This window comes from Muscardinus avellanarius (assembly GCF_963383645.1).
Source record: "Muscardinus avellanarius genome assembly, chromosome: 8".
Taxonomy (NCBI): domain Eukaryota; kingdom Metazoa; phylum Chordata; class Mammalia; order Rodentia; family Gliridae; genus Muscardinus; species Muscardinus avellanarius.
In genome coordinates, this window is record NC_137794.1 from 36,978,142 (window position 1) to 36,987,437 (window position 9,296).

Genomic DNA, 9,296 nt, shown 5'->3' on the forward strand with positions numbered 1-9,296 from the left:
CATGATGATTAATATATTGAGCATCTCATCATATGCCTATTCGCTCTTTCTTTTTCTTTTTTGGAGAAATGTCTGTTCAAGTCCTTTGCCTATTTTTTAAATCACATTATGTAATGGTTTGGATTTAGAATGTCCCCCAAGAGTAGGCAGTCTTGTTGGAGATGGAGCTTGGCTGAGGAGGGGTCCCTGAGGGATGTGGCCTTGGAAATTACACATCGTTCTTCCTCCTCTTCCTTCCCCTTCCTCTCCTCTCCTCTCCTCTCCTCTCCTCTCCTCTCCTCTCCTCTCCTCTCCTCTCCTCTCCTCTCCTCTCCTCTTTTCTTTCTCTCTCTCTCTCTCTCTCTCTCTCTCTCTCTCTCTCTCTCTCCCCTCTCTCCCTTTCTCTTCCTCTCTCTTACTTCTGGATGCCATGATGTGAAAGCAGAACATTTTCTATCTCCCTCTTTCTCTCTCTGCTACCCTCCATGTCCTGAGCTCTGCAGACAGGCCTGCCATGAACTAAACCTCTGATATCTCCAGAATCACAAGCAAATAAATTTTTCTCTAAATTGTTCCATTAGTTGTTTTGGAGTACATCAGTGAGAATGTTGACCAAAACAGGTTGCTTTTATTGGGAATCTGTTTGTTTTGTTTATGCTCTGATTTTGTTTGTTGTTTGTTTTTCCTTTGGAATTGCAGGAGTTTCTTAAATATCTTGAAAATTAACCCTTTATCAGACATATGGGTTGCAAATATTTTCTCTCATTTATCAATTGTCTGTTTACTCAGTTGTTTCTTTAGCTTTGCAGAAACTTTTAGTTTGCTGTATAGAAACTTTTAGTCCCAGTTTATTTTTGCCTTTGCTGCCTGTGCTTTTTTGTTGTCATATTTAGGAAATCATTACCAAAATCAATATAAAAGAGTTCATTCCTATGTTTTCTTTTAAGAGTTTGAGTTTTAGATTATATATTTATGTCTTTAATCCATATTGAGTTTGGCTTTTTTAGATCTAGTGGAAGATAAGGGTCCGGTGTCATTCTTATTTATGTGGCTATCCAGTTTTTCCAACACTATTCATGAAGAGACCATCTTTCTCCATTGGGTACTCTTGGCATCCTTGTTAAAGACTAGGGGAAATATATTATCCACACCACTTGAAAACTGATATCCTATTATTTATAATGGTGATTACTTAAGACCACCACTCTAAAAACTATTATAATAGTAAGCAAATTCTGTTTCCCCACATCCTCCCCAGCATTTGTTGTTATTTGATTTCTTTATGCTTGCCACTCAAGTATGTTTCTATTGTAAAGCCCATTAATATACTAACGTGAAGTATTTTTTAATTTTATTGGTATAATATGATTATATGCCATAGAGAGATTCGAAGTGATACATTGATACGTGCACACATTATCTTTTGTGTGGTTCCCTCCTAACCCCATCTCGCTACCCCTTCCTCCCTCCCTATATATGCAGTATTAAAAAGCTTCTGCAGCCGGGCGTGGTGGCGCACGCTTGTAATCCCCGCGCTTGGGAGGCGGAGACAGGAGGATCGTGCAGGTTCGAAGCCAGCCACGCTGGCATAAGAGACTCTGTTTCAAAAATATAAAATAGGTCTGGGAGTGTAGCCCGAAGGTAGAAGGGCTTCCAGGAACCCCAGTACCACCAAAAAAAAAAAAAAAAAAAGCTCTGCAGAGCAAAGCAAATCAATTGAGACTGTGAAAAGAGAGCCTATAAAATGGGAGAAAACATTTGCCAGATAATTCTTTGATAGAGGACCAATATCTAGAATATAAAAAGAACTCAAAAAACTTAACACAAAAGAACCCAAATAATCTAATTAAAAATGACCCATTGAACAGAATTAAATATGTTAAATATGCTTAATTCAAGCATGTTTACATAATTTTCTATGCCCAAATGTTGAAATCTACTTTTATAATTTTGATAACAATAAAAGAATTACTTCATACTTCCTGCTGATCATATTTTAATATTTTTTATTAACTAAATGATGAATAAAGCTACTTAGAATGTTCTAATAGCTCTGGTATTATAGGAAACAAAAGATGTAATATTATCCTTGCCCTGCTTTTCTATGTTTTAAGTAGAATTTGCCAGGCATCTCAAATAGCCCTAAATTTTCTTAAATATAATGTCCAAATTTTTGGTATTTACTTCCAAAAATTTTTTTATGTCACCAAAGAAAATTTTTTAAGTATTTAATTAAAGGATTTTACCTCTTCTGAATTGTCAGTACCATACACTATTCCATGAGTTTGGATGCACAGTCTCCTAACTCTAATAGTTGTTTAACTGAAATGAGAGCTGCCATTTTTTCCTAGAGAAACTGAATCTATTTGGAAGATAAGTTTCTAGGTCAAGAGTAAGTATGTATGAAATGGGAAGATGTCTTTGCCAGCTACTTTTCTAAGATTAAAATCTAAAATATATAAAGAACTCAAAAGACTTTACACACACACACAAACACACACACACACACACACACACACACACACACACACAAACAATGGGCAAATGAGCTAAAAAATTCAGAATACATAAAGAACTTGAAAGACTTAACACAAAAAACCCAATCAATAAATGGACAAATTAACTAAACAGACATTTCTCTAGAAAATAAATAAAAATGGCTAACAATTATATTTTAAAATGTTCAGCATCTTTAACAATGAGAAAATGAAAATCAAAACTACACTGTTCCACCTTATTTTAATTAGAATGGCAATCATCAAGAATACAAATAATAATAAATGCTGGTAAGGATGTGGGGGAAAGGGAACAATTATACATTGTTGGTGGGATTATAAACTAATACAAACACTATGGAAATCAGTATGGATGTTCCTAAAAAGACTAGGAATGGGACTACCATATGACCCACCTATACCATTCCTCCTCGTCCAAGAGAATTAAAATCAGAATACCATAGTGATTCATGCATACTCATGTTTATGGTGGGACAAGCCACAACCAAATTATAGAACCAGCCTGTGTACATCAATGAATAGATAGATGGATGGATGAATGGATGGATGGGTGGGTGGATGGATGGGTGGGTGGATGGATAAATACAATGTGGCATGCACACACGATGACATTTTACTGAGCCATAGAGAATCAAATTATGTTATTTGTAGTAAAATGATGGAACTGAAAACATTGTGCTAGATTAAATAAATCAGACTCATAAAGTCAAGGATCAAATGTTTTCTCTCATATATAGAGGCCAAGGAGAACAAGAGGGGAGGGATCTCATGAAAATAGAAGGGAGACAAGTAGAATGGAGGATGGGAATGGAGGGGAGGGAAGAGGAGGGGAATAGGAGGTATCTGGGAATGAAATAGATTAAAATATTCTATGTGCTGGTTCAAAACTATCACAATGAAACCTATTACTTATAATTATAAATCACCAATATTTTTTTAAAGAGTGTGTACAAAGTAATGTCATGTTAACATTGGCAAACATAAGCCAATTGGTCTTGCCTGATTGCTGGCAAACCCTACCAGAAACTAACCAATTAATAGTTCTTTCTGAGCCAATTGTGGTGGCACACACTTGTAATCCCAGTCCTTGGGAGGCTGAGACAGGAGGATCACAGGTTCACAACCAGCCTAGCTACTTAGTGAGGCTCTCTACAACTTAGTGAGACCCCATTTCAAAATAAAGAATAAAAAATGGGGCTGGGGATATAGTTCAGAGGGAGAATTCCCCTGGGTTTAATCCCCAGTACAGCAAAATAAATTTATTCATTAAATAAAATGTGAAACATAGGAGATTTGAACCTCGAATACTGTAGGGTTACCACAAATACTGACTGACTGCATACATAAAATGCAAACCAACACAGTCACTGAAGGAGTCTACAGAAAACACAAAACCAGAAACAAAGTAAGGGGTGGACATCCAGTACAGCACACTCTCCCATCCCACAGTGAGCCAAGCCCACTGCCCAGGCAGATCTTCCCCCACTGCACGCCTTCCTTCCCTCCCTTCCCTGACAGCCAGTTGTATCCAGTTGACAGAACTCATTGTCACAAGTGTGCACCACCTCTTCATTTCATAATGTGTGTGTGTGTGTGTGTGTGTGTGTGTGTGTGTGTGTGTGTCTGTCTGTCTGTCTGTCTGTCTGTCTTCCCACCAGTCCTAAACTAAGAAGAGGTGCTGGCACTGGAGTTGCAAAGTAGCGGGGCAGGCGTTGGCCAGGGAGGGCTGGGTGTGAAGCACAGCTGGAGCTTCTCTGGCTCTGTGCTTACTCTAAGGTGACCTGTGAGCTCACGAGGCTCCTTACCATGGGCAGGGGTTGTGCAGCATGGAATGTGGGCTTCCCCAGTGGGGGCTGTCTAGTCCATTTCTACTGCTAGAAGAAATATTATCAGACAGAAATGCTGGCACATGTCTATAATCCAAGTATTGGGGAGGCTGAGACAAGAGGATCACAGGTTCAAGACCAGCCTCAGCAATTTAGCCAGACCCTGTTTCAAAAATAAAACTGGAGGACATTATGCTAAGTGAGATTAGGCAGTCACAAAAAAGAAGAAATCAGATGCTTTCCCTACTATGTGAGAGTTAGGGAGAATTGGGTCATAGGAGGAACTCTAGATGAAAAAGAAAATCCTATGGAGGAGCAAACAAGACAACCTAAAGGAGGAGAAAGGAGGGGGGAAGAGGAAAATCTCTAAAACACACAATGTACTTAAACATATCGAAGTCAATCACTAAGCCGAGCAAGGGAGGGAGGGATGGGGAGGGAATGGGGTGGGAATTGGGTAGGGGTTAAATCAGTGATGTGTGCATGTCTCTACACACAAGTTTTTTTTTAACCCCAATATGATGTATGAATATAATGCACCAATAAAAATAAAAATTAAAGATAAATAAATAAATAAATAAAAATAAAAAATAAAGAGCTTTTATTTGCATCTCCCTGATGGCTAATGATGTAGAACATCTTTTCATGTATCTATTGGCCATTTATATCTCTTCTTCTGTGAAGTGTCTATTCAGTTCTGTTGCCCATTTCTTGATTGGGTTATTTGTTTTGCTAGTGTAGAGTCTTTTGAGCTCTTTGTATATTCTGAATATTAGCCCTTTATCAGAGTGGTGGCTGGTAAAGATCTTCTCCCATTCTGTAGGCTTTCTCTTTAGGTTTTTGGTGGTTTCCTTTGATGAGAAGAAACTTTTTACTTTGATGCCATCCCACTTGTTAATTCTTGCTTTAATTACCTGCACTTTGTAGGTCTCGTCGAGAAAGTCACTGCCTGTGCCTATATGTTGGAGTGTTGAGCCTATGCCCTTCTCTAATAACTTCACAGTCTCTGGTCTAATTTCTAAGTAAGTCTTTGATTGATCTCAAATTGATTCCTGTGCATGGTAAGAGGTAAGGATTTATTTCCATCTTTCTACAAATGGATAGCCAGTTCTCCCAGCACCATTTGCTGAAAAGGCTGTCTTTTCTCCAGTGTATGAGTTTAGCCCCTTTGTCAAAGATTAATTGACTACAGGTGTGTGGGTTTGTTTCTGTATCTTCTGTTCTGTTTTACTGGTCAGTATGCCTGTTATCGTGCCAATACCATGCTGTTTTTACTACTATTGCTCTACAGTATAATTTGAAGTCCGGGACCTAACCCCAATCAAAGTGGCAAGCATAAAGAAATCAAATAACAACAAATGCTGGTGAGGATGTGGGGAAAGAAGAACTCTTTTATACTGTTGGTGGGAGTGCAAACTAGTTCAGCCACTATGGAGATCAATGTGGAAATTCCTTAGGAAACTGAGAATATATCCACCATATGATCAGCTCTACCACTCCTGGGTATTTTTCCAAAGGGGCTGAAATCAGAGAACTACAGTAATATATGTATACCTATGTTCATAACAGCACAATTCATAATAGCCAAAATATGGAACCAATCTAGGTCTCCATCAACAGATGACTGGATTGTGAAATTATGGGAAATACACAGAATGGAATTCTATTCAGCTATAAAGAAGAACAAAATCATGCCATTCGCAAGAAGATGGAAAGATCTGGAGAACATTATGTTAAGTGAGATCAGCCAAGCACAGAAAAAGAAGGGACATATGTTTTCTCTAATATGTCCAAACTAGGGAGCATTGGGGATACCAGAAGGACTCCAGATAATGGAGGGGAAATCTCAGCAAAGCTAGAATGGAAGAATAGGAGAAGAAGAAGGCTGAGGTTGATTAATGGAGGAGCTACATCTGAATATGTGTAAAAGTATGAATATAGCATAGTCAACCTGGACACTCATTATTGGGAGAGGGTAAAGGGGAACGGGGGTGGGGAGGCACCAAGCACAGTCTAAACATACACCATTTTCAATATGTTCCACATATAAATAAAATTAAAAATAAATAAATAAAAAGAGCTGGGGATATATCTCAGAGGTAGAACCTTTCTGGGTTCAATCCCCAGTACCATACACAGGAGGGAGGGACGGAAGAAGGGAGGAAAAAAGGAAGAAAGGAAGGAAGGACTGAGTAATTTCTAAAGAACAGAGGTTTACTTTCTCAGATTGTGGAGGTCATGAAGTACAGGCACAAGTCTGGTGAGGTCTAGGTCTCCCAGACAGGAGCCAAATGGCCAAAGGGAGGACAAGCTAGCCAATGCTGTGTGCAGCCTCCTGTACCAGGGTCTCAGTCCTGCTCGCCTGTGAGGAGTCCCCCTGCCCCCACCATCTTTTAAAGGCCATGCCTCTTTCTACTCTCACACTGGAAACCCCTGAGTTTGGAGCAGATGCCTGCATACCTTAGTAGGGGCTGAGTAGGGATCACGGCAAGATCTCAGGAAGATCTTTAAGGAAAGACAGGCAGGAAGAGCCACTGTGCACCGGACGTGCTGCCAGAACAAACCCCAGGACCTTAGGAGGAACAAAGACACCAGATCCAGGAAGGAGAGGTGGACAATTCCCAACAAGAGGAGAAGCTTCCAGCCCCCTGGAGGTCAGCAAGGCTCCCCCCCTAATACAACGACGTTAAATACAAATTATGTGTCCTATGAGGTACCCCTGCCCCCAGATTCATCAGGAAGGAGAGAAGGAAACAGTGGAGAAGAGAAGCCAGAGATCTTGTGTCTTTGCTCAGTTCTGCATTTGAGGTATTCAGGACAGGACTGAGATCATTGCCATGAAGTCAGGTGTGGTGGCACAGTCCTGTAATCCCAGTTCTTGGGAGGCTGAGACAGGAGGATCACAGGTTTAAGGCCAGCCTCAGATACCTAATGAGACCCTCAACAATTCATTTTATTATTTATTTGTTTGTTTGTTTGTTTGTGTGTGTGTTTGTTTGTTTTGCAATACTGGTCGGGGCATTTTACCTCCAAGCTACACCTCCAGCCCTATTTTTTATTCTTTATTTTGAAATGGTCTCACTGAGTTGCAAAGAGCCTCACTAAGTAGCTGAGGCTGTCAGCGAACTGCATCCTCCTGTCTCAGCCTCCCAAATGCTGGGATTATATGCATATGCCACCATGCCCAGCTTGACCCTCAGCAATTTAGTGAGACACTGTTTCAAATTTTTAAGAATAATTAAATAGGGCTAGAGGTATAGCTCAAAGGTAGAATGTCCCTGGTTTAGTCCCCTCTACCCAAAAGGAAGGCAGCGGAGAGGAGAAGAGAGGAGAGGAGAGGAGAGGAGAGGAGAGGAGAGGAGAGGAGAGGAGAGGAGAGGAGAGGGGAGGGGAGGGGAGGGGAGGAGAGGAGAGGGGAGGGGAGGGGAGGGGAGAGCAGGGGAGGGAAGGGAAAGGAAGGGAAGGGAATGGAGGAGAGGAGAGGAGAGGAGAGGAGAGGAGAGGAGAGGAGAGGAGAGGAGAGGAGAGGAGAGAAGAGGAGAGGAGAGGAGAAAGAAGAGATTATCTTCATGATTAATTCCATGTACCAAATGAAATAGGGCTCAGGGATAAATCGAGTTCACTGGTAGAAAAACAATGGAAGTCACATATATCTGCCCATCTAACTTGTGACTCCATGTTTTATACCCACTGTATTGAAAACGGAGAGACTGGAACCCAGAGGACTTCTGAATTCAGCACCTTCCCCTGCCAGACGGAGTCTCACAGAGGCTGTGCAGCAAAAGCTCAATTGACCAGCAACAGCTTCCACTCCACAAATGACAAGCATTTCCCTTGTTTCAGAGAAAGGAAACTAATTAGATTAATAAAATTTTATGGTTCCAAAAACCTAATTTACAAACCACAGAAATAAAAATATAACCTTGTTTTTCCAAGTAGTCCGGAGAGCAGAAGGATGTCTGCGAAAGTTGAAAGAAACAGTTGAGTCTTCAGTTGCAGCAGGAATGAAATTGTGGTTTAGAATCTGACTTTATATTTCTGTTATTGACTAATGAGCTTCCTACAAAATAATGGAGTTTTCATCTTGCAAAAGGTATTTGTTGAAGGCCTAATTCTAATTAATTTAATTTATTCCAAGTAAGTGTTTACTGAGAATTGGCTGTGATGCTGAGGACAAAGGAGAATTCTCGGCCAGTACAGTCAAGGTCCCCATAGGCCGGGGGTTGAGGAGTGCGCTGGACCCAAAGAGTCACTGTCCCCATGGGCCTGAGGGGACCTTGGGTAAAGGAAAGCTTTATAGAAGTTATGACTGTTGTGATAAGTGTTAGAAATCAGAAAGTATAGGGTGATTTGGGGAGCACAAAACAAGAGCCTAATATCCCTACCCAAGTGAGCACATTTAGTAGGCTTTTTTTTTTTTAAAGATACAGATGCAAATACATCTTTTATTCTTTAGCTGATGAATATAAACATTAAAATTATATATGCTAATGGGATACCATGTAATGTTTTGATAGACGTATGCACTGTTTGTTTTAAACCTAGTTCACCCCATCTATTGTCTCAATCAGCTACCATTTCTTTTTTTTTTTTTTTTTTTTACACCTTTTTGACTTATTGGTACATTTTTTTTTCTGGTGGTTATTGGTACATTTTAATCATACATCTTGATGAGGTGTAGGTTAGTAGAGGCATACATGTACGCATCACTCATTTAAGGTGAGAATATTCAGTATCAATTCTTCTAGGACTTTGAAATGTACAGTACATTATTGTTTCTGTGTTCACTCTACTGGGCGATACCAACTCAGAACTTCTTGCTCCTATTTAACTGTAACTTAGTACCCATCAATCAACCTCATATTTGAGGCCAAAACTATAATGCTATTTTTTAAATGATAACATTTTAAAATCAGATAACATAGAGAACCAAAATAATTTCTAAAATGTATAGACTATCAGTATTTGAACACTC

General features: G+C 39.8%; 1 pseudogene across 1 annotated transcript in view; it reads right to left on the reverse strand.

Annotated features, from left to right (window-relative positions):
* Nucleotides 1-8,583, reverse strand: part of LOC308266029 (rRNA-processing protein FCF1 homolog) — a 28,152-nt pseudogene extending 19,569 nt beyond the window's left edge. The window contains exons 1-2 of the transcript in view: nt 8,471-8,583; nt 6,869-6,993 (exon numbers count right to left, since the gene is read on the reverse strand). The product of the transcript in view is annotated as an rRNA-processing protein FCF1 homolog (transcript). The remainder of the gene's footprint in view (nt 1-6,868; nt 6,994-8,470) is intronic.
* Between the last annotated feature and the right edge of the window lie 713 nt (nt 8,584-9,296).